Consider the following 27,310-nt stretch of genomic DNA (forward strand, 5'->3'; position numbering starts at 1 on the left):
ATTTAAAATTATTATTCTAAAATAACCAAACATTCAATTCAACGGATTTTGAAATGATGGGATATTCTTCTTCTTCTTCTTCGCATTTCAAGCTTATTGCATATCGCATATTAGCTTATTGCGTGCTCTCAACTTAGTGTTCTAGATGCACTTCCACAGTTATTAATTGAGAGCTTTCGATGCCTGTACCATTTTTGCATTGATATGATTGAGTGGCAAGTCCAATCATACTTATATGCCCAGGGAAGTCGAGAAATTTTCCAACCCGAAAAATTCCTAGACCGGACCGGGAATCGAACTCAGCCACCTCCAGCATGGTCTTGCTTTGTAGCTGCGCCTTTACCGGCTGAGCTATGGGAGGCCCCAATGATGGGACATTCAATATCCTTAATTGAATTCAATTTTCATATTTTATCTTTATCTGTGTTCAAACAAAAATCAATCAAATAACGAACGCTGTATTTCAAAAATTTAACGTAAATTAAATTGTTTCATATTAACATATTTTTGTGAGTTTGAACTGATCTATCGTCGTTTACACAAGGGCTGTATTTAAATTTTCAAACATTATGGTACAATTTTAATAAGTCTTTGTACGGCTTTGTTTCGCTGATGTATGCCATGAAAGTTGCAAATCGTATGCTGACAAATCAATACGTTACAAGCCAATACGTTAAATTCGTATAATCTCCATGTGATAAGTAACGACGGCAGCCTTAAAATAGCAGATGTAATGAAAATTGAAGACAAAAAAAAAGTTCCGGTTGGGACGTTATAACTATGAATAATAATAAGTAATTATTAAAATTTCGATTTAAGAATTATTATTTCAAAGGCATCTTTACGTCCCTTGTGACAGCATTCTGAACTAAACTGTACACCAACCAATAGGTCTTGTGCAGCTGAACAACTCGGCCAAAGGTAGCAAGTCAGTTCGTACACTGGTGAAGACATTTTCAACTAAACTTGCCACCCAAAAGGTCTTATAAATCTGATCAACTTTTTGAAAAACAGCAATCATCTACAGAATTGCGACCTATCACAATCACGATCGCCAAACAGCTGATGGTAGTAACGCTTTGTACATTCCTATCAATGTGCTCGTCGAAGCTCTCTCCATCAAGTTGACGAAAGAAGTAAAAAGCAACTGGTGAATGTCGTCTTCTGTTGTGATCCATCACCGATCTGGCCATTCCCGACAATCACGACACTCATCTGTGCTCGTTTTGAAGCAGTTGCTACTTTGCTTGCTTTTGTGTGTGTGTTGGTGAGTGAGCCCAACAGCTTCCGTTTCATGTTGCCTGCTTTGTTTGAAACTCACACAGTCGCGCCTGCCGAGACGAACTTGGAATGCGTAGGCATTGTTTTCATTTTCTTCTGTCGTTTCGCTTTTTCTCATGATGTACTGCAGAAGTCTTCACTGTTTTCGTTGTGCTTTTCATCATCAGCAGCGAGTGTAACGTTTTGCTTGTGAGCAGCGATTGTTGTTTGCCATGGCTCTAACTCTCACTGCGTGACAAAACGATCTGTCAGCGATAGTCGGTTGATGGGAAGACGAGTGTCACGTGAGTGTCATGATATTTTGCATCACTGATCATCTATCTAGTTGAGCTTTCAAGTTAAAGTAAGTAATTATTGCGCATTTCACACCAAGTTGGACAGTGGGGCGACCCCGGCGTAGTGGTTAGCATCCATACCTCTCACGCCAAAGTCACGAGTTCAAATCTCACCCCCGGACTAGTCACGGATGACCCAAGAGCGTTAAAGTGACTTTAAAAATCAAAAAACCAAGTTGGACTAAGAATCACGTTTTTTTTTATAAATAAAAATTGTGATAAAAGTGCACGTTTACGTGTAATTGTTTTAGTGTCTTCGGTGCACTTATTCCTTATGATTCAAACAACAAGTGCTCTGAACACTTCAAGACTATTTGACATAAATGTGCACTTTAATTACACTATTTAATTTTTGGAGCAGTCAAATTTTCGATGCAAGCAGCAATATAAGTAAAATCGTTTATTCGCCGGGCCTTTGTGTGAGAATTTAGAACTGAGATGTCCACTATATAAAAGGTCGTGTTAACAGCAACTTCTATATAGTCGAGATGTCAACTTAAGCAAGCCATTAGTATCAAATGACACTAGTGGTTAGTTATTTTTTCGAGTGATATACGATAGGTCTTGTCATTTAGGACTGAAGACAGCAAATTTCTATCTAGTCGTACTGTCAACTTAAAACAAGCAATAAGACGTCAAATTGCACACTAACGTCACATGGTGAGTGAATGCTGAGTCCATCATCCAATAGGTCTTATTCATCAGAATGGCGGATTCGAACCAGCCCCAGGCTGAAAGCCTCCCTAATAAAGAAAACTTAACTTAACTTATCCATCAGAACAACTTTGTCCAAGACCAGCAATAAGAAGTGAAATAGTTTACTAGCTAAAGGGTGATACGGTCAAAATTTGGTCAATATCAACTTGACGTATTTCTTTCAATTTTGCATTTAAAAAACCTGAACACCCCTCATTTTGAAGGTGTGTGTGTGTAGAATGTTGCTCCTATTTTGATTTTGGAATTCACTCTTCAGTTGTCAAAATGCCGTCCAAGCAAGAAGAACAGCGTATCAAAATTTTGCTCGCGCATCGCGAAAATCCGAGCTACTCGCACGCAAAGTTGGCAAAATCGCTAAAAGTTGCCAAATCAACCGTTACAAATGTAATTAAAGTGTTTGGGGAACGTTTGTCGACAGCCAGGAAGTCTGGATCGGGGGGAAATCGAAAACCGGAAGCCGCTGAGACGACAAAGAGAGTTGCCGGTAGTTTCAAGCGAAACCCTAACCTCTCTCTCCGAGATGCCGCAAATAAGCTGGGTGTATCGTCTACAACCGTGCATCGAGCCAAAAAACGAGCCGGACTATCGACTTACAAGAAGGTAGTGACTCCAAATCGCGATGATAAACAAAATACGACGGTCAAAGCGCGATCCCGGAGGCTGTACACGATGATGCTGACGAAGTTTGACTGCTTGGTAATGGACGACGAAACCTACGTCAAAGCCGACTACAAGCAGCTTCCGGGACAGGAGTTTTATACGGCAAAAGGAAGGGGAAAGGTAGCAGATGTTTTCAAGCACATGAAACTGTCAAAGTTCGCAAAGAAATATCTGGTTTGGCAAGCCATCTGTACCTGTGGCTTGAAAAGCAGCATTTTCATAGCTTCCGGGACTGTCAACCAAGAAATTTACGTGAAAGAGTGTTTGAATAAACGTCTGCTGCCTTTCCTGAAGAAACACGGTTGTTCCGTACTGTTTTGGCCGGATTTGGCATCTTGCCATTACGGTAAAAAGGCCATGGAGTGGTACGCCGCCAACAACGTGCAGGTGGTTCCCAAGGACAAGAACCCTCCCAACACACCAGAGCTCCGCCCAATTGAGAAATACTGGGCTATTGTCAAGCGGAACCTAAAGAAGTCCAAAAAAACTGCTAAGGGCGAGCAGCAGTTCAAGGCAAACTGGCTTTCTGCGGCGAAGAAGGTGGACAAGGTGGCTGTACAAAATCTGATGGCAGGGGTCAAGCGTAAGGCCCGGCAATTCGGATTTGGAAAAGCGGAAGCCTAACTGAATATTTTTCCTGAATTTTATACTAATTGAACTTGAAAAAGAATTTTAATTTGATTTTTTAAATAAACGATTTCACCGATTTACACGCGTTTTCCCTTGACCAAATTTTGACCGTATCACCCTTTATAAGAAGTTAAAAAGTATACTTTTGTGATGTACACCATCCAATAGGTCTATTTCACGAAACTGTTCCAAAGAAGAAGTATCAAGTTAAGATAATAATTCATTAGTGCCACCTAGAAGACGAATACTGAACACAACTGTTCACCTTTCAATAGTCCTTATGCATCTGAACAGCTTTGATGAAGACCACCCTTGTAAGAAATAAAAATATTTTTTTTCAATAACTAAAAAAAAAATTTGCTCATTCACTAAATAACACATTTTTTAGCAAATTTTGAGTCAAATTCAACTCAATTTTGAGCTAATCTCATTGGCCCTGTACTAGTGTACTCACAGACTTAAAAGAAGTTTTTTTCTTGTTTTTTTCATGCAGATTTTTGAGGAGGATTTTACTTACGTCGTACGTTTTTGAGAGAAATCCTACTCAATTTTCGACGGCCGTGTACAGCGTCGAACGATGCGACAATCGTCACATCCTCAGACGATCTGAAGCAAAACGTACGGGTAAGCTCTTTTATAACCTCGCAACTGATCGTCCCTCTCTGTTCTCTCGAAGGTCATAGCAAGCAATCAAGTGATTGTTTGTTTGCGGCCTAAAAGTTTGATCAATTTTCAATATTTTACTAATGATAATTTACGATAATCTTTATATCAAACAAATTTTATATTAATTCTGAATCAAAGGGCGTAAAAAGAATTTAAATCCATCAATAAACGGCCAAGTTATAAGCGTTTAAAACCTAACACTATTTCGCTACACAATTTTTTGATTTGCAGCCCAGTCCACAAAGACGTAGTCCTACGTCAAAGATAATGCCATGTCCAGAGATTAGAAAAAAATTAATAAAATATCGCAACAAATTTCAAAACGCGATGCATTAAGATTTGTTGATGTCCTTGAATTTTCAAATGTTTTCGAAGCTCGGGATCTTAGAACATTTGTTCATAGTCCGGTTTCTTGACAAAAATAAATAATATTTACAAATGGTGGTACTCACATTTTGCAATCAATCCATTGTATATAATTTCACTGAACAAATATAACTGTAGATTTGAAGACATATTTCAAATCTCCGCGAAAATCGTACGGTTAGCCAAAAAAGTGTGCGTTTGACTTGTACTGTCGCATGACCCTCACTCATTTTCAACTTCAATTATTTTTCATATTGCCGTACTCTAACGGAACTATCTACTTAAAGGGTGTCCACGATGAAATTGCCACACACAAAATTGATTCGCAAAATTCGAGTTTTCATCCGATTGCCATCAAATTTTCAGGGATTGAGAAATAACTATTAAACTTCATTTTACCATTTTACTCGTATTTTATTTACAGTCCATACGCAAATGCCCGCACCTTGACCTTAACCCCGGCCATAAGATTCTGCACAACCTGTGAATCAACCGTTTTTTGCATGTAAACCCATACTTTCTTCAGTTCCTCGACTGTCTTCACTACCTTAGGTCGTTTAAGAAGGTGCTGCTTCATAATCGCCCAGTACTTCTCGATGGGGCGGAGCTTCGGAGTGTTGGGAGGGTTGAACATTTTCGGCACGAAATTGACCTTATTGTCCGTATACCACTTCAGCACGTCCTTGGAGTAGTGGCATGAGGCCAAATCCGGCCAGAAGATTTTTGGGACGTTGTGGGTCTTCAGGAGAGGAAGCAGCCGCTTCTGGAGGCACTCTTTTATGTACACCTGTCCATTCATCGTGTCCTGGGTCACGAAAGGTGCACTCCGCTTCCCGCACGTGCAGATGGCTTGCCAAACCAGGAATTTCTTCGCAAATTTGGACATCTTCTGAGTGCGAACATGCTCCGGAACGCTGAACTTATCCTTGGCCGTGAAAAACAGGTTGCCGGGGATCTGTTTGAAGTCGGCCTTCACATTTGTTTCGTCGTCCATGATGCAGCATTCAACTTTCGTCAGCATGTTGAGGTACAACTTCCTGGCACGGGTTTTGGCGGACTTGTTCTGCTTCTCGTCGCGATTAGGGGCCTTTTGTACCTTGAACGTTCGAAGCCCAGCCTTAGTTTTGGCCTTCTGGACAAAACTTCGGCTTAGGTGCAGCTTCTTAGCCACATCCCTAACGGAGGCGTTCGGATTTCGGTTGAAGGCCCCAACTACGCGGTTAGGATTTTTGGTGTTGTACGGAATACTTTTTCCTTCACTTCTGGGCTTCCGATCGGTGGTCAACCGTTCCTCGAACCGCTTAATCACTCGCGACACCGTGGAATTCGCGATTCCTAACGTTTTAGCGATGGAACGATGCGAGAGATCCTTGTTCTCGTGATGAACGCGCAAGATTTTATCACGCACGAGCTGTTCTTTCGACTCCATTTCCGCGTGTTTTGATCACAGGACTTTAAAACTTGCAGGATGTAAATAATGCACTATGAACTAAATCCACCCAAATTTTCATTAAATTCTACCCAACGGTTAAAAAGTTAGAGCAATTTCATAGTGTGGCAATTTCATCGTGGACACCCTTTACCCTCTTCCAATACCATTCTCTACACAGCAAAATATTAATTTTAGTATAACATCCAAGAGGATGCACTTCAATTATGTCGAAAATCTGGTCATAAAAATAAACAAAAATAAACAAATGCAGTAAAATCAGCGTAATGTCAGTTCATGCACTGTATTAATTATAATTTTGTCCATTTTTGCAAATAATATTACACTATATTTTTGTCACGATTGAAGTGCATCCACTTTGATGTGATATCAAAATTATTTTTTGCTGTCTAGCTAATAAATTATCACACTAAAGCTTCATGTTATCTAGCATTTCCAACGAACTCTGTAAATAGAACTGTGTTTGGCGCAAATAGGCAATCAGTTTTGCTGCAACAAATTGCAGATAGGGAGAAGACACGTTCACTTTCAGTTGAAGCTAGCTAGATTTTCTTGAAATCATAAAGTATTTGCTAAACCTTAACGAATCATGTTTTATTAATTTATACGTCAAGTCAACGATTCACAAAGTTGGAGATGCTTAACGTCAAATATCAGACTTAAAGTGGAAATGTTATAGGATAGACGAGAAGATGAACGTATAAAGTTAATAGTCCCGTTAAAGTACGGTAGTGTGAAAATTGTACATAGAAAGTAGAAAGCGAGCAAAGGACCATTTTGAGGAAGGTACGAATCGGATAGAACATCCCCTTTACCATGCTTATCCGTTGATGAGGAATGGTGAGAGGTGTCTCCCCCCACCACCACTGTCAAAAAAGGTGATAGCCGATTTGCTTATGTACCTCCGATGGGTGAAAACATAAGCTATTTAATAAAATCGATGCAAGACATAATTTGTCTAGTATTTAAGAGAAAATTTCTTCTAGTTTTAAAAATTCCTAAGTGACACATAATCACGAAAGAATTAGACAAATTCATTGCCAAACATAAAAAATCTAGAGTCAAAGTACCTACACGGTAACAGCAAAATACCCAATAATGACTACAAAGTAAGCATTTTCGAGGGAAACTGGGACTACCTATTAAATGAGCAAAATTTTACCCATTTATGAGTAATTACAACTACAAAAATAAGTAGTAAGTATTCATTTGCGAGTAACAAATACTCATAAATGGGTAATCTTTTTACTCATTTAATGGGTAGTCCCAGTCTCCCTCGAAAATGCTTACTTTGTAGTCAATATCGAGTCTTTTATAGTCATTATTTGGTATTTTGCGGTTACCGTGTAAGGGTCAAATTAACCCCAAGAGTACCCATCAGTAGATAAAAGGTTAAGTCCGATTTCAGTCAACATTTGGCACAATAATAATAATTCTTATTATAAAATCGTGCTACATTACCACGAATGCCATCACCCCGAATGCCATCACCCCGAATGTGAAAAGAATGAGCACTAATCAAAAGATGCTCATTCGGGGGAATATAACCTTATTATGTATATTTGACATAATGCATACATTGTTTCTATACATTCATGCACACCGCTAAATGTGCATAGGGCAATTGTATTGTAACTCAGGGGCTAATTTATCAAAATGACGTATTGGATCTTTTTAAATAAATCATAGTAAGAAAACGGTTCATCTAATCGAAATGCCGTCTGAGACGAAGTAGTAGGAAACTTGATTGCCTTTGCAGAAAAAATACAAACTGAAAAAAATCACATTTTTTTGTAAAAGAATAAAAAAACAACTGTTTAAAACTTCAATAACAAAACAAGCACATTCTTTAGATTTAATTTTATGTTGAAAGCTTATCAAAACTGCTAACTTTTCTGAAATTGACACAATGGGCACTTAAAAATTGCCCAAAATCGCAAAACATAAACTTTTAGTAAAATATTTGAACTGAAGAAAACAGAGAAGAAGATCAAGCAAGCGAAAAGTAGGTTCAGCAGCGATTCAATAACCGCAAAGACCCTACCTACTTGATACTAAAACAATTGTTCTATCATCATCATCATCATCATCATCATCATCATCATCATCATCATCATCATCATCATCATCATCATCATCATCATCATCATCATCATCATCATCATCATCATCATCATCATCATCATCATCATCATCATCATCATCATCATCATCATCATCATCATCATCATCATCATCATCATCATCATCATCATCATCATCATCATCATCATCATCATCATCATCATCATCATCATCATCATCATCATCATCATCATCATCATCATCATCATCATCATCATCATCATCATCATCATCATCATCATCATCATCATCATCATCATCATCATCATCATCATCATCATCATCATCATCATCATCATCATCATCATCATCATCATCATCATCATCATCATCATCATCATCATCATCATCATCATCATCATCATCATCATCATCATCATCATCATCATCATCATCATCATCATCATCATCATCATCATCATCATCATCATCATCATCATCATCATCATCATCATCATCATCAACAACAACAACAACAACAACAACAACAACAACAACAACAACAACAACAACAACAACAACAACAACAACAACAACAACAACAACAACAACAACAACAACAACAACAACAACAACAACAACAACAACAACAACAACAACAACAACAACAACAACAACAACAACAACAACAACAACAACAACAACAACAACAACAACAAGAGAAAAGAAACAGAAGAAAGGGCACAGGAGAAAACAAGCAGCAACCAGTCGGCTCCCAGAAAGATATTTACTCATTAATGACCTTCGTGTTAATTAATTAAAAATAAGCTTGATAATCGGCTCCGTAAAGCTATCGCTATTGGGCCTTAAAAATAAACAAGTGAAAAAAATTGTTTCTTTGGTAGAATCATACTTAACCTTTCTCGTGAACCTGACCACATATAAGGTTACAGTGTTCAGAAAATTTGTTCTACAGGAACAAAATCCAGGTCGCTCAGAATAGAGTGCTTAGGATGATCCTTGATCGTCTCTTTGACACAAAAATTTCAGACCTCCACCAAGAGGCGAACGTTTCAAATTTAGATTTCCAAATTGATGACATATTAAGACTAGGTTTGTGCAGAAATGCAATACATCAGAACATGCTTTGATAAGCAATTTGTATATAGTAGGTTAGGTGTATATAGTAGCTATAGGATAGTTGTAGTTGTAAATAGTAGTTATAATTAGTCTCCTTTTTTGAATTCAAAACAAATCAACCCCACCAAGGTGGTCATACTCTAAAAAAGGCCTGATAGGACTAAGAACTGTAAATTATAATTAAAATTTCAAATGTACTAAAGTTGAAAAGACGCATCTGTGTCACTTGATAATTCATACATGTAAACCAAACAAATACAAGAAATAAAGATCATTTAAAGTAAAAAAAAGAAAAGGTCAAGGACTTTTGGTCGGTAGACAACAAGCGGCGTTAGTGTACAAGTGAATCTCATGAATATGTTATATCCTGAGATCCTGGCCATTTAGGAGGTTACAGCCAGGGCTCTACATTTTCGAAGCTCTAAAATGAACTCGAGTTTTGTTTCTCTCATACAAACGTGTTCAACGCTTCATTTCTATAACGCCTTGCTAGACTATCAGCAAGAAATGATAATGAAAAAGAAGCACGCTTAGAAGGAAACGCTGGCTGTGGATCTTCTCGTCGTTGCTTTGCTCATCGCTTTCAATGTAAGTAACGTCGATTTTCTAGTTAAACGAAACCTCATTATGGCTTTCAATCCCCTTTCACGAACACTCTATCACCGCTCTTTCAATTTGTTTAAAATGCGTTATGGCCCGTTTTCGTTATTTTTTTTTAGATAAATATGTGGATGGATGATAAATTAAACATACATATAACGTGTAATCTTCAAGTGATTTCACGTGAGAAATGCTTTAAATATGTAATTTCATTTTCCGTCAGATACGTCATGAAACCTCTGTTGATTTGTTTCATTAAAGAGAAAACTATCAAAGTCGAGCGCTCTTTCGCTCATCCGTTTCACCGAAGCTTGAAAGGAAGGCCAATGGAGCGACGGGAGAAAGAGAGACAAGCGATTGAACATTTGTTTGTGCACGCCGACTGAGGTTCTAGAATGCTGCGAAGCTGTTCGACTTTAACAGAAAAAGAAAGCCAGCAGTCTCTTCGTCGCATGGATTTGGTCGATTGAAGCTGATATTGTGACGCCCTGGTTACAGCAAAGAAGAATTCTAATATAAAACAGTCCGAAGAAACAACTTTCTAATTTAGTGTCCTCATTCACGGTCCCTTCAATCCAATGCAAGGTGTTGTTATGCTTAAGCTGCCCCTTCGTTGGGTTAAATTTTTGCGCTTTTTGATCAAGACGATCACACCAAAAATCACAGATGTCCCGTTTTATAACACTAGTTTACAGCATTTTTGAACTCGGTACGCTGAATTCAATGCCGTGGTCAGAAAAAATTAAAGTAGAGCCATTTTTGAGATATACAAAAAATTTGATTTTTTGATTTTTGGACAAAAGTACGATTACTAAAATGTCAATATCTTTGGAACTAGTGCACCAATTTTAAATCTCTTTTTATGAAAATGAAGCTAAATAAATTTGCTATCGTTCACTAGAATATTATGTCTTAATTAAAAATTTAATTTTGATGTCATTTAAAAAATTACAGCATTTTTTTTTTTTATTTTTCCTGCGAATTTTCCATAAAAATCTTGTTTTAATCAACATTTTTAATGGGATAAAAAGATTCAAAAAATCATTCCATAATTTATTCTTAAAGTTCATTCAAAACCGGAGAAAATGAGCCTTTAATGGATGAAATCGGTTGGAAATTGTCGAAGTTATGAGCATTTTTGTAAAACACTTAAAAATGTTGCTGAAATACAACAGCTTTAGAGTTCCTTTTCTAGGTGTCGTTGTAAGCATCCAAATCGCATGTAAAGTTTTCATGGGAGATTCTTTTCTCTACATATCAATTTGATTAAGGCATATCAGGATTTAAAACCGAGTTGATACAAAAGAAATTTATTTAGGTTTTATTAAAAATGATTGAGAATCGAATGACTTTGTCTTCGATGTTTTGAACTTGTTTCTCGAATCAGAAACCAACAATAGTCACCCATCATTGCTTCATCCCAAAACCTTTGGTAACAACGTTCCATCATCTTCATTTGTTGGTGAAAACGTTCGCCGTGCTCATCACTCTCGTCACCAAGATTTTCCGGGAAAAAATCCATGTGAGAATGTAGGAAATGTATCTTCAAAGACATATTCACACCTGTGTTCAGTGAAATAAAAGGATTTGAAATAATTCATATTTAACAAACACAATATTTTTGATTTATACCTATTTTCTCATAATTTTTGAGCAATGCATCGACGGCTTCTTCATAATCTGGGCTTTTGAAATTTCCTAAAAAGGTTGTGACAACACGCTGGAACGATTTCCACGCTTCTTCCTCATCTGGTGTCAAAACTGTATTGAATGCGGAATCATTGAGCAGTTTTTTGATCTGTGGGCCAACAAATACACCTTCCTTTATCTTTGCGTCAGATAAATTTGGAAATACTGATTTCAAGTACTAGAATGCCGGCCCTTCTTTTTGCAACGCTTTGACGAAATTTTTGAATAGCCCAAGTTTTATATGTAGTGGTGGAAGTATTATGCGTTCTTTTACCACAAGAGGATCATTTTTAACGTTGTCTTTACCAATTGTGAATTTATCCCGTTTTGGCCAATCTTTTCGGACGTAGTGTTCCTTACGAGCTCGACTGTCCCATTTACACAAAAAACACATATATTTTGTGTATCCCTGTTGCAATCCAGTCAACATGGCAACCACTTTAAGATCGGAACAAATTTTCCAATTGTGTTGATTGTAATTTATCAAATTGAGCAATAGAGCCATTGATTCATACGTTTCCTTCATATTAACCTCATTCTCTTGATGCAGTAAAACGGCTTTCAAGCTCAACTTGCTGCTATCGATGAATAAACGCCATTCAGCTGGATCATATGGCTCACCAAACTCTTCAAACAAGCCTTGTCCTCTGTAAAATAATATTTGTCAAATTTCTTGTGACGATTCCTGTGACAAGAAATTTTGACCTCCTTGCTCAGCATGTTGTGTTCTTTCAAGCGTAATGCCAGCAATTCGGATTTCTCCTTCGATAAGTCGAGATCTCGCACCAAATCATTAAATTCGGATTGTGTAAACAGTTTTGGGTTTCTTACCAATTCCACCTCGAAGTCTTCCTCGCATTCCTCCTTGAATTCCTCCTCACTTTTTGTAACGGTCGATTCAACAGAGGGCGCTCGTTTCCGCTTTGGATAAACAGGATACGGGATCGAACTTGAATGTGGAACAGGTTTTGTCATAGAAGCCACTTGTGGATACTCAACTGTTTTGTGACGTCCTTGTTGCTTAACTTTTGTCAAGCAGAAATAACAATCCGTTGCATGACAAAACGGTCGACGCCATATGGTGGGCATGTCAAAGGACAAATAGCGACTGACAGATAACAAATAAGTGAGTTAGTAAGTAAGACATTAACACTTATTAAAAATAGATGAAGTAAGATAATGTCGATCAGGAAAGAACAAAGCACTACCATGCTGTACATAAATTGTTTATATGAAAGTTATTCAAAAAATCAATTTAACTTGCACCTGACATCCACCTAGCCAAGCACGTTTTGCACGAACTACATAATACTTTTGGAATCCACGGTTCGTCAAAGTCTCCAGGATCAATTTTATAATAAAGCCTGTATGCAGTTTGCAACGAAGCAGTGAAATTGACCGATTTTGTAAATATATAGTTGCCACACGCGTAACAAAACTTTTGAGGATCATTTTTACACTTGAATTCACGTTTTGTCGTATACATCGTTAAGCAATGTTAAAGAAAGAAAGCTGTCAAATTGAGTTGGTTGCGTTAGGTTCTCGCCGAGCGGTCTCACAAACACTAGCGTAAATTATATTGTTGAAAATATCCCATTTAATTTTGCGTGACAGCTGGTAGTGTTAGTGAAATGCACCGTATGCGTACACGTCCGCAGAAAGGCTTACTGGAAGTGGTGCATGAACCTAGGAGCGGGACAACGGCCAATCTTAGAACATTCAATTTCCATGATTTTACAAAAAATTTCATAACTTCGACAATTTCCAACCGATTTTATCCATTAAAGGCTCATTTTCTCCAGTTTTTAATGGACTTTAAGAATAAATTATGGAATGATTTTTTGAATCTTTTTATCCCATTAAAAATGTTGATTAAAACAAGATTTTTATGGAAAATTCGCAGGGGAAAAAAAATGCTGTAAATTTTTAAATGACTTCAAAATTAAATTTTTAATTAAGACATAATATTCTAGTGAACGATAGCAAATTTATTTAGCTTCACTTTCATAAAAAAAGATTTAAAATTAGTGCACTAGTTGCAAAGATATTGATATTTTAGTAATCGTACTTTTGTCCAAAATTCAAAAAATCAAAATTTTGGTATATCTCAAAAATGGCTCTACTTTATTTTTTTCTGACCACGGCATTGAATTCAGCGTAGGATTTTGCATTAGAAACGTTGGTCAACCACTACAGTTCACACTTTTTATGTTGTTTTGTAAACTAGTGTAATTATTCGATTATTTTTTGTTCATCGTGCTGTAATTATTCCCCCTATTAGAATGCAGAACATGTTTGACCGTCTGGCGAACGTTTTGCTTACTTGGCATGATATAACCAAATAGAAATAATAGATTTTTCAGATCGTTAATCGAATAATCGATTATTTGAATAAAAATCGTACACCACTAGATGAATGTGAAACTTCATTTTGACATCCACCGTCAATTTGAAATATAAAGGCCGTTCATAAATAATAACACAATTTTCAAGGGCCAGGGGCTTATCACAAATGACGTCCCCACGGTAATCGAAAAAATACACTTGTACTGGTGCTGGTTACAGTTTTCGAAAAATTTGTTCAGTTGATCAAGTACTTTTGGTTGGACTGAGAGAACACTTATCGTTTCATATGTATCTGGAAATGATTGTGGTTTTGAATAACGGTGTATTTAAAATGTGAAGCTTTATCTGATTTTTCCGTCGCTACTATTGTATGTTTTTTAAATTCAAATAAAAAACTAAATGACTTGATAAAAATAAAAATAAATTAAATTCATTTTGACTGCATCCACTGTCTTTCCATTTCACTGTTTTTCATTCCAAACAAAGACTGATAGCATTTTGTTGCTTTCAAAATAGCTCAAAAACAATTTAGATTTCCCAAACATCGCTATCATTTTTGCACCACACAGTATGAAGTGCTCTGCTTTGCTCCCACCTAGATTTTCTAGCCCTCTGTCTGATCGCCCTTTGGACATCCCACAGCTCGCCAGTCAGCCAGGCAGCTCTATGTTGTATCATTGTGGCAATTTTTCCACTTCGATACCTACTCCACCAAAAACAGCAACAACAATTTCCAGTTGATATTCCATTCCATCACCACGCTAGTTTTATGCCGGAGTACACGAGTGAAACAATATGCAAAAACCATAAAACTGAGTTGGTCTAAGCTGTGTCGTCCTGGGTGCTCCCGAGCAGAGAAACCAATATGATGGAACAAGATTTTGCTTTTTGTGTGTCCAGCCAGGAGCCAAAGTGAATCTGCCCCGTCCTCCCCGGGGCGTATTTATTTAGTTTCAAACTATATCACAACAGCAGCAGCGGCCGAACAAACCTGGGTCGGTGTGTGGTGTGTTCCTTGGAACTCTATTTTTCGGTGCTCACAACCGATGTTGCCCTCCGGTTGTAGGTAGTTCTGGAGCGAAATGTCTGGTTCAAAGGCTCTGTTCTGCAACAAGAGCTAGGCTAGATCGTTTCGGTGGGCTTAAATGAAACCGATGTCGCTGCTGTCGAGTGCTTTCATTCACAAATTCGCCCCACTAAATGGTAATTCTGTGCGGGTGGGTTATGCAACCGCCCACATTTCGTTCAGAGAACACCAAACGGCTTGTCTCCCGAGACAATTTGTCGAAAAACCTGCACTGCTTAGAACGACGAGCTCGACATTTAATGTTGTTTTGGTGAAATATTTAAATTTGTGTGTACTTTTCCAGCTGATGACAGTCTCAAAGCAATATCCCATCGCGGTGCCACCACCCACAAGGAAGGATGATGGTTTGTTTATCCTACAACTGCATTAGAAGCGAGTTGGAGAAATGCTGTATTTTGACTGCATCAGCATCAGCAACCAACAAAAAAATGGAATCACTTTAGTTTCGCTTAAAAGCATCTTCTGCTTGCGGGAAAAATGTGCATCACGAATTGAATAAAAATGCAATCAAAGTTTCGCTTATTCCTGGAAATGTAATGTTTAAGTATAGAACGCTTTGCCGGCGGTTCTCCTTTTGCGGAAACAGATTTTCAGTGGAATTTAAAACGATTCCTCTGAATTATTCATATCAAAATAGTTTGGTGCCGGTGGCAGTGCGGTGACTGAGTGTTTGCGCTCGCCTTTACACGGATCAGTTTCGAAACCCAATACCGTCGACCAATGCAAATAAACACGCCAATGGACGTTCGGATAAAAGAGACAAACACACAGAAACATATCCGAAATTGGAAGTGGCTGCCGGACACCGGATGTTGAGGTTGTATCAAATGTGTCATTTTAATTTGTGTTGTTTGTTGAAAATGTGAAATATTATTTTCTTAAAAATTAGAACCTGTAAGAAGTCTACCACTGGTGCCAACATCGGTCATCAAGCATTCAATGTTTAATCTATTGATGTTATCATTAAATCTTTAGAACCAAATCATCCATATCTGGACATATTGTGGAATTGTTCCGGAAACTACCCAGCGAAATAGCCAACACTTAACTAATTTCAAAAACCGGTCATGCGTCACATCAAACAGCAACAGCTTTTAATGAATAATAAATTTGTGGTAACATTTAATCTTTAGGACCACATCCGGACATGTTCTAGACTTGTCCTGGAAAACCCCGGGGAAGTGGCCAAAACATGAACAGGTCCAAAACCGATAATGTGACCCCTCAAATTGCTCAAATCACTAATGATGAAAACCATCATTTCTGACGGTGATTGAAGCTTCCAGGATGGCAATGCTTCGATTCATGAATTCGTGGTACGAAGGTCACGAGAGAGATTTTCATCACCTTGGACAATACAGTCACCAGGTCTCAACATCATCGAGCCACTTTGGTCAACTTTAGAAGCAGAAAGTTCTGATTGACGAGTGGTATTAAATATATTTGTACAATTCAATTTCCAACCGGATTCAACTCGTTCTGAATGCGGAAATTAATTCGATTTTTGTTTTCGAAACAATTTATCACTATTTTGTTATTGAATGCTGCTGCAGATTGAAATATGACACGAACAGTTCTGGTCGCTTGCCCACGGTTTTCCAGAACAAGTCTGGATATGGTCAAATGTCATTACAGAAGTGTAATGCTTGTGCCAATGGATTAGTTATTGAATTCTGATACAATTTGAGGAGTCGAAAAACATGTTTGGTACTTTTCAAGTTCTGGCCACATTCTCGGCGGTTTTCGGAACATGTCCAATTGTGGCAAAATGTGATCTTAACGATTAAATATTACCACCAATGAATTAGTCGTTGAATGCTTATGCAATTTTAGGTGTTGCATAACTTTTTTTTGGTACTTCCCTGGGGATTTCCAGAACATGTTCGGATATAGCTAACTGAGGTCAGCTATTAAATATTACCAGCTATGGATAAGTCAATGAATGCTGAAGTAATTTGAGATGTGACATGACAAGTTTTATTACTTTTCAAGCTCTGAAGACATGATTAAAATTGTTGCACAGTTGAAGATCTTCGGAATAATACCTGATCAACCTGAAGTCTTGTAATAATATCCAAAGAACTTTATGGAGATCTTTGATGAACTGATAGTCTTTGGAATAATTCCTGATCGCCCTGATATTTTGAGAGAGTATTTGGGAGACATGATATGAATGATTGGGTTGTTGGAGATCTTCAAAATAATACCTGATCAATCTGTAGTCTTAAAAAATATTCAAAGGATTTCATGAAGATCAACATTGATATTTGATCAACCGAAAGTTTTTGGAATAATTCTAAAAAATATCCATGGGTCCATGGATTTGATGAAGACCTTTGATCAACTGAAGATCTTTGGTATAATTTCTGATCAACTTTATATCTTGAGAGAAAATCCGGTAGACATGGTTTAAATTGCTGGACAGCTGGAGATCTTAGTCATAATTCCTTATGTTTTCCTTGATTTGTTTTCCGTCGATCTTGTTTTTCATCCTGAGTACCAATGCCACCGACGCCAGCTGAACCCTTCCTTTCGACCCATCAACTCACGGATCAGGGACCAACAGCTTTACTTCCCTTTCGAAGGAAAGCGTGACCAGAGCTTTTATGCCTCAGAAAAACCCTGGGATTGAACCCAGGCCCTTTCGAGTGAGAGGCAATCAAACTTACCACTACACCACCGCTGATCATAATTCCTGATATACCTGCAGTCTTTAAAAAAAAATCAAAAGGACTTTATGGAGATCATTGATCAACTGAAGAGTTTTGAAATAATTTTTGATGAGCCTGATATGTTGAGAGAATATCCGGAAGACATAATTTGTAATGATGGAATATTGAAGATCCTTGGTATAATACATAATCAACCTGAAGTCTTAAAAAAATATGCTATAGGGAGATGTTAGATCAACTGAAGGTCTTTCCAGAGTGTAAATATTGACTCCATTTTGTCGTAAAATGAGAGAGAATCCAGAAATTTCGGAAGTCATTCCTAGCTGAACGTACTAAGATCAGTGCTGTAAATTTTCAAATTCAATTGAACATTTTTGATGAAAATGAGAAAAGCAGCTATCCGCTATCAAAGAGGACCTCCTTCGAATGGGTGATATCAGTTGCATTCAATTGAGTGTCACCTACACATAAACGGAGCTCTGGTCGACGAAAAAGCTAAGCCAACCCGAAACCAACCTGACTTCTATCAAACCCCAACCCGATGTTGACGCGAAATAAACCCAAAATTGACCAGACATCAACACGACATTGGGTCGACATCGACCTTTGATTTGCCTTACATTGATCCGACATCGGGTCGATTTGTCTGTTCAGGAACAATTTGCTGGGTTTATTCCATACTCCACAGTCGTATGTCAAATGATAGTGAGTGACTCAATTGACAGTGACCATGAGGTTCGAATGAGAAAGGGGCGCTCCAAATTATGGTCATGTGCGAACTCGTTTTCACAGAATTGATTGAATGGTTGTATTCGAATGATATGAAAATTAACAGCACTGACTAAGATCGTCCACGAACTGAACCAATGTCGATGTAATCAGGTATGTGTTAACGGAATACTTATGACTTGTTGCCACTTATAACATAGCATAAAGTGGATCCAATATTTATGTGACTTGAATATAAATATAGAATAACAATAAAATTTCATAAAAATCAAAACATAAACTTTTCAGTGTGAGTAAAAATTAATTAGCAAAAAATAAGAGGTTGCATCCAAGACACGTCCTCCGAAAAGTTAGGGGGTTGGTGTCAGGCCCTGCGAGCCAACCGTAAAAAAACATTGCAACGGAAAATCAGCAACAGAGGAATACGAACCGAGACCAACGGCAACGACCCCAGCGACGAAATAGGACTTGGAAACTCGGCACGTGGAACTGTCGATCTCTCAATTTCATCGGGAGCACCCGAATACTCGCCAATCTACTGAAGGACCGCGGATTCGGCATCGTATTGCTGCAGGAGGTGTGTTGGACAGGATCCATGGTGCGAACGTTCAGAGGTAATCATACCATCTACCAGAGTTATGGCAACACACGCGAGCTGGGCACAGCTTTCATCGTGATGGGCGAAATGCAGAAGCGCGTGATCGGTTGGTGGCCGATCGACGAAAGAATGTGCAGACCGACGATTGGAAAGTTCAGCACCCACCAGCTGACGAACGGGAACGGCCTACGACTCATCGATTTCGCCGCCTTCAAGAACATGGCCATACGTAGCACCTTCTTCCAACACCACCTGCCCTATCGTTACAACTGGAGATCGCCACAGCAAACGGAATCGCAAATCGACCACGTTCTGATTGATGGACGGCACTTTTCCGACATTATCGACGTCAGGACCTATCGTAGCGCTAACATCGACTCTGACCACTACATGGTGATGGTCAAACTGCACCCAAAACATTCCGTCATCAACAATGTATGGTACCGACGCCCGCCACGGTACAACCTAGAGCGACTGAAGCATACGCGCAGAATCTCGAGGCAGCGTTGCCAGAGGAGGACTGCTGGAGTACAGTAAAAGCAGTCATCACCGACGCATCCGAGAGCACCATCGGGTACGTGGAAAGAAGTCAACGGAATGAATGGTTCGACGAGGAGTGCAGAGCGATTTTGGAGGAGAAGAACGCAGCGCGGGCGGTAATGCTGCAGCATGGAACCCGACAGAACGTGGAACGGTATAAACAGAAGCGGAAACAGCAGACCCGCTTCTTTCGGGAGAAAAAAAAACGCCGCCTGGAAGAAGCGGAGTGCGAGGAAATGACTGCTGTGCCGTTCCCAAGAAACACGGAAGTTCTACCAGAAGCTCAACGCATCCCGCAACGGCTTCGTGCCGCGAGCCGAAATGTGCAAGGATAAGGACGGGAGCCTCTTGACGGACGGACGTGAGGTGATTGAAAGGTGGAAGCAGCACTTCGATGCGCACCTGTATGGCGTGGAGAACGTAGGCACGGGAGACCAGCGCAATGGAGGAAACGACTACGTCAGTGCAGCAGAGGACAGAACTGACCCAACTCCCACGCTGAGGGAAGTTAAGGACTCCATTCAGCAGCTCAAAAACAACAAAGCAGCTGGTAAGGATGGTATCGCAGCCGAACTCATCAAGATCGGCCCAGAAAAGTTGGCCACCTGCCTGCACCGGATGATAGTCAGGATCTGGGAAACAGAACAGCTACCGGAGGAGTGGAAGGAGGGGGTAATCTGCCCCATTCACAAGAAAGGCAACCATTTGGAATGTGAGAACTTCAGAGCGATCACCATTTTGAATGCCGCCTACAAAGTGCTATCCCAGATCATCTTCCGTCGTCTATCACCTAAAATGACCGAGTTCGTGGGAAGTTATCAAGCCGGCTTCATTGACGGCCGATCGACAACGGACCAGATCTTCACCGTACGGCAAATCCTCCAGAAATGCCGTGAATACCAGGTCCCAACGTATCATTTGTTCATCGACTTTAATGCGGCATACGACAGTATCGACCGCACATAGCTATGGAAAAACATGGACGAGAACGGCTTTCCTGGAAAGCCGGGAGGTTTCGGGTGAACTATCCAGTTCATTCGAATCTCGCCGGGGACTGCGACAAGGTGACGGACTCTCATGCCTACTCTTCAACATTGCGCTAGAAGGTATAATGCGACGAGCCGGGCTCAACAGCCGGGGTACGATTTTCACGAAATCCGGTCAATTTGTGTGCTTTGCGGACGACATGGACATTATCGCAAGAACATTTGGAACGGTGGCAGAACTATACACCCGCCTGAAACACGAAGCAGCAAAGGTCGGACTGGTGGTGAGTGCGTCAAAAACAAAGTACATGCTAGTAGGCGGAACCGAACATGACAGGATTCGTCTAGGAAGTAATGTCACGATAGACGGGGATACTTTCGAGGTAGTGGAGGAATTCGTTTACCTTGGATCCTTAATGACGGCTGACAACAATGTGAGTCGTGAAATACGAAGGCGCATCATCAGTGGAAGTCATGCCTACTACGGGCTCCAGAAGAAACTACGGTCAAAAAAGATTCATCCCCGCACCAAATGTACCATGTACAGAACGCTAATAAGACCGGTGGACCTCTATGGACACGAGACATGGACTATGCTCGAGGAGGACCTGCAAGCACTCAGAGTTTTCGAGCGACGTGTGCTAAGGACGATCTTCGGCGGTGTGCAGGAGAACGGTGAGTGGCGGCGAAGAATGAACCACGAGCTCGCTGCACTCTACGGCGAACCCAGCATCCAGAAGGTGGCCAAAGCCGGAAGGATGCGGTGGGCAGAGCATGTTGCAAGAATGCCGGACAACAACCCTGCAAAGTTGGTGTTCGCTACTGATCCGGTTGGCGTGGAGCGCAGAGAGCACGATGGGCGGACCAGGTAGAGCGCGATCTAGCGAGCATTGGGCATGACCGAGGATGGAGAGCGGCAGCCGCAAACCGAGTATTGTGGCGTACTATTGTTGATTATGTCTTATCTTAAATGTGATGTTGTACAAATAAATGTACATATGTATCCAAGACACGATCGTAGATTTGACGTAGGATCACGTGCTCGGTATCAATATTCGGCGCTTTTTGGAGGCAATCGGTAATAATTTTTATTTCCATTGAAACAGCTGGACATTTGTGTAATTTCCAATCGATTGCCTTGTTTAGAATTAAAATACATAATTTCTGGATCAAAATCAGACCACTTTCATACTGCGATCGACTTTGGTTTTAGAAATAGCACAACCAATGTCGCCTTAAAAATACATGGTATGTTAGATTTAAGCTTATGGGAACTGACATTCGATTGATGACCTTGACAAATGTTCAGAAAATACTCTTTAACAAATGTATGGTGGTCCTGAAAAGGACCGTTTTGTCGTGATAGTTGAGTAATGTTGAGCTATTAGGGTGTTCAACACAGATGTAGCTGGCTAGCTGTACATCGTTTGGAACGAGGGTGACGCACTAGGCATAGATGACCCACAGCAACTGACGAATCCCATGAAACTGATCAGTAGCGGTGCGGCTTATTCTTCCTTCTTCGGTGAATTAACGCTCATGTGGGCTGCAGTTCGCTGCTTGCAGGCAGCCTTTCGTTGTGTACTGGAGAACAATGTTCAACGACAAGTGCCGAGAGCACTGCTGCTGCTGCTGTTGCTGATGACGACCGGACATCACAACTCACCACATGCGTTGATTGAATAAGCACCGTTCGGCGAGACCGGTTGGAATTCTATTTTGAAATCTGTGTTAGGGAAAACGCCTTTTGCAGGCAATTGATGATAATTTTGATCACCATTGCAACAGTTGGACAATTGTGTGATTTTAAATAGTGAATTTTTGAAAATTGATAAATTGAAGCAGATTTGTAGAAAAATTTCCAGTCGATTGGTATGCTTTGAATTAAAATCCATCCGCTATTGACAGAGTTATAAGTGGTCAAAACCTCACCACTTTTCGTAACGCAGTCGACTTTGATTTTTTTTAAATTGCATCCCCAATACGTTGCCGAAAGACGTAATACTACGTTAAAAATGTTTGTTAATAGACTAAACCTTAATAGCGGCACCGTGTGTACTGTTAAGCGTAGTTACCCCTCACCCCAGCAGGCCTGGGTTCAATCCCAGTCGGCGCCGCCGGAATGTTCTGAGGCATAACATCTCTGATCACGCCTTCCTTCGGAAGGGTCGCCGGTTCATGAGTTGATGGTTCGATAGGGAGCATCCAGGTGTGGGAGCTGCCTTCCTGGCGTCGGTAGTATTTCATTGGTGCTCAGCACGAAAAACAAGATCGACAGAAAACAAATCAAGGAAAATTGTCAATAAAAATAAAAATTATAATTAACAGAACAAAAATAATTGTGGATCATATTGTTGAAAAGACAATCATATTCAGTGGTGGTGATAACATCACGATTGTAGAATCAATAAACATTCCGGGTTGAAATCAACAAAATTGTTAGTTAGCCCTCAGATAACAAACATGTTTGTTGATTATATCTAGATAGATCTGGAACTAAGGCGTAATAGCTTTTATAACCAATGACTTTTTTTTATGATTTCTAGAAAGTCAAGACTCGCCAACGCAAATCAACATCCCCATCAGGTAGGGGTAGACTTGCCCTAGCCGACGGTTATGTTGTTTTGCGAGGGCGTGTCTTAAATTCCTAGAAATCATCGAGAGAACTAATTGTTTACTAAAGCTGTTACGCCCTACTTCCAGCTCTAACTATATTTTCAAAGATTTTTTTTTTCAAATATCCAAAGAGATTTTTGATGAACTGAAGCTCTTTGGAATAATTTCTGATCAACCTGACAACCTGAATATCTGAGAATCATGCTTTGAATTATTGGACAGTCGAAAATCTTCAGATTTAAATCTTATTTCAAGAATGTTCGCATAATTTTCTACAATTCCACAGAACTTCCGACAAGTTCTCAAAATTTCCGTCAAGTTTTTAGAACTTTCAACAAGTTCACAGATTGTTCAGAAAATTTATAGATCTTACGACTTGTTCATAGATCTTCCGAAAAGTTTACATGGCAGAAGTCATGTTTATAGAACCACCAACTTTTTGAGATGTTCATAGAACTTCCAAGATGTTCATTGAACTTTCGAGATGTATTATTGTTATTGCTTATTGCCTTAATGAAAAACAAATTTCTCATAGAAATTCAAAGCGGTTCATAGAACTTTCGAAATGTTCATAAAACTTCCAAAATGTTCCTAGAACTCCGACCAGTTCATAAAACTTCCGTTAAGTTGACAGGACTTACGAGAAATTCATTGAATTTTCGAGATGTTTGTAGAACTCCTGAGCTATTCATATAACTACCGAGCAATTCACAGAACTTCCAAAATGTTCATTGGACTTCCGAGGTGTTCATAGAGCTTCAAGGATTCTCGAACACATCCTTAGAACTTCTGAGATGATGATAGAATTTCTGAGCAGTTCACAGAACTTCCGAGAAGTTTATTTTATAACTTCCAAATCTCTCATAGAACTTCTACGATGTTCATGGAACTTCCAAGATGAGCATAGAACTTCTGAGATGATCATAGGACTTCCGAGAATTTAATAGAACATTTGAGCAGTACACAGAGCTTCTGAACCGCTCACGGAACATCCGATGTGTTCATAGATCTTTCACCACACCCCAACGCGATTCGAAATATCACTTGTTTCCGACTCCGTTTTCTTTATTTCCCCAAGGTTTCCCCTTTACCATAGACTTAAACAAATGTTGTGTTGGCATATTTCCTCTATGCTCATGGATTGAATGCAATTTAGAAAAAAATCGCGGCTCTACCCCAAGTAGCAATTGGGGTTTTATGAGGGTTCTGCAGACTATCATTTAGACTTGTAGCATGTTTTAAAACCATAATAAAACTTGCAATGTTACTTGGGAGGTCTACTTTCAGGAATTTACCATTATTTCGGTGATTGCAGATATCCAGAGGACCGTCTTATGGACACCCGGTTGCATAATCGATGTGGAGATGGCATATTTCCTCTATGTTCATGATTGAATGCAATTAGCATAGCATAGCATAGCATAGCATAGGATAGCATAGAATAGCATAAACCACGTTGCACAATGTCGCCGGTGGTACGAGCTCTAAACTGTTGTTAAGAAAGAGACCCACCTTCATCCGTTGCTGTTAGATAGTAATTTGTAATTAATTACTACCTCTTAGATAAAGGATGTGTCTCCCTACAACAGACCAGACCTGTCCTGGCCACGTCCTTGCATCTGGTGGGAAAGGGGAGGAATGTTAGTCCGACACTTACTTAAGAGAGATGCAGAGAACTCTACGACCGCTCATAAGTGTCACGGGAAGGGTGGATTTTTGTTAGTAGTGAGGATAAGCCATAGGATACGCCCAGCCGGCGTTATATCAAGCATTTAATAAATAGAAGCTGTAAGTAGTTTATCTGTCCGTTGTTGCTGCCCATTACTTAAACATATTATTCAAAACAGTCTTCAGATTTTGGAATTAAGAAACGTTATCAGCTCGATCCTGTTGTTCGTTTGCTCCTGAAAATGTTTGTTCATCCTAAACATATATTCATTTTGATGTGTAAAATGTTATTAATAGTATGTGGAATCGTAGATTAGAATGAAGATTCGGCCTTGACCTAACTCCCACTGTCTGGCAGTTGTATTATTGATAAAATCTTATCATTTCTTATGAATGCAAAGAAGCTTGAACCCGGGAGTTAGAAGGTGACAGCTCTACCATAGCTACAATAGCCCATTGCAAGAACGCAAGCATTCTGAAGCTATTTTCACACATGATAAGCCCCGCTCCAATACATTATCGATGCAAATATACACCATTGATAATGTACTGAAACTTTCAATCAAGCAGTAGTGCAATACTTGATTGACACGTACACTGATAGGCAAAATAAAGTGCCCACCCCATCATTTTTGAAATTTCTCTCATTTATTTGGTTCAAATTCAAATAAACACACCGTAGTCTGTTTCGATGTCTTACCTTTATTATTCTTTTAAAGTTACACCTATGGAATACTGAAAATATAAAGTTTTACTTGAAGTAAAAGAAAATCAATTTGGATTGAAAAAGAAAACAGTGACAAAAAAAAGTGCCCACTTCAAAAATCGGTATGTTTTCGATAAGTTTCCATCGGAAAACCCCTCGATTGTTTTTGTTTTGAAAGTTTGACATGTATTGAAGCAAACGGGTGGAACTGGTGCATTTGTACACGTGATCGCATTTGAATCAGTTGAAAAAAATGGAGGACGTAGTGATTTCGAAAGCAATTCCCGTGTGTATCCGAAAATTGGTTGTTCGTGATGTGCAAAACGGTGAATCGCACCGGTCTGTCGCTAGGAAGTACAATATCAGCAAAACAGCGGTCGGGAAAATTCTGCAGAAAATGAAATCGTTCGGATCAGTGGTGGATCGCCCTGGCAGAGGCAGGATGCGCAAAACGGATGCGAGAACGGACACCAAGATCATGCGTGAAGTGAAGAAGAACCCGAAGGTAACTGTCCGCGAGATCCAGGAGGCTCTTCAGCTAACAGTTTCCAGTCGAACTGTTCGTCGCCGTCTCGTAGCACAGGGGTTGAACAGCAAAGTTGCTCGGAAGCGCCCATTTATCAGCAAGGCAAACAAAGTCAAACGGCTTAAGTTTGCTAAGGAGCATGCTGATAAGCCCCTAGAGTTCTGGAAAACGGTTCTCTGGACGGACGAATCAAAATTCGAACTGTTCAACCGGAAGCGACGGGTTCGTGTGTGGTGTAGATCGGGTGAGGAGCTTCAGGAGCGCCACATACAAGGCACGGTGAAGCATGGAGGAGGAAATGTGATGGTCTGGGGGTGCTTTTCGTGGGGTGGAGTGGGAAGCCTGGTGAAAATCGACGGGATAATGACGGCAGATTCCTACATCGACATCCTGCGGGAAAATCTGGAAGTTTCGCTGATCCAGACGGGCCTTGAGGAGAAATTCGTATTCCAGCAGGACAACGATCCGAAGCATACTGCCAAGAAGACTAAGTCTTTCTTCCGGTCATGTCGAATTAAACCACTGGAATGGCCTCCACAAAGCCCGGACCTCAACCCCATCGAGAATTTGTGGGCGATTCTCGATGCCAGGGTTGACAAAACTGGTGTTACCAATAAAAATAACTATTTTGAAGCCCTGGAGCGCGCCTGGGAAGAACTAGATCCACAGCACCTGAAGAATCTAGTGGAGAGCATGCCGAAGCGCCTGCAGCTGGTCCTGAAGGCCAAAGGAGGACACATTAACTATTAGGCTGGTATTCTTTTACTTTATTTTATGTTTTCTGGAGTTAAAATGCAGTGGGCACTTTTTTTTGTCACTGTTCTTTTTTACACCCATTTTGATTTTTTTTTCTTCGAGTCAGTCTCTTCTTTTTATCTGGTATTCTATAAGTGAAACTTAAAAAGAATATAAAGAATAAGATATAAAAAATACTACAGTGTATTTACTTTAATTTGAACCAAATAAATGAGAGAAATTCAAAAAATGATGGGGTGGGCACTTTATTTTGCCTATCAGTGTATTTGGTAAGTTTTGAAATTATCATCTTGAATTAGATGGATATTTCCTATCGAGGACAGAGGAACAAAGAGGTAAATAAACTTAGCTGAGCGTAGCTACGCGTAGGTTAGAACAGTCGGCACCACATCCAACGGATAGGAATTTGAAAATTTTCACTTAATGCACTTTTCAACATCACTTTTGTACTTTCAAATGAATACGTTTTAAAAATGAAATTG

The 27,310-nt window shown here is 39.6% G+C and overlaps 1 protein-coding gene across 1 annotated transcript in view; it reads right to left on the bottom strand.

Moving 5' to 3' along the window:
• LOC135711937 (GATA zinc finger domain-containing protein 14) overlaps window positions 1–27,310 on the bottom strand; it is a 396,171-nt gene that overhangs the window by 86,465 nt on the left and 282,396 nt on the right. The gene's annotated exons all lie outside the window — the stretch shown is intronic.

This window comes from Ochlerotatus camptorhynchus, unplaced genomic scaffold (assembly GCF_037179485.1).
Source record: "Ochlerotatus camptorhynchus isolate MF236.1 unplaced genomic scaffold, CSIRO-AGI_Acam_v1.1 ptg000445l, whole genome shotgun sequence".
In the NCBI taxonomy this organism is placed as follows: Eukaryota; Metazoa; Arthropoda; class Insecta; order Diptera; family Culicidae; genus Ochlerotatus; species Ochlerotatus camptorhynchus.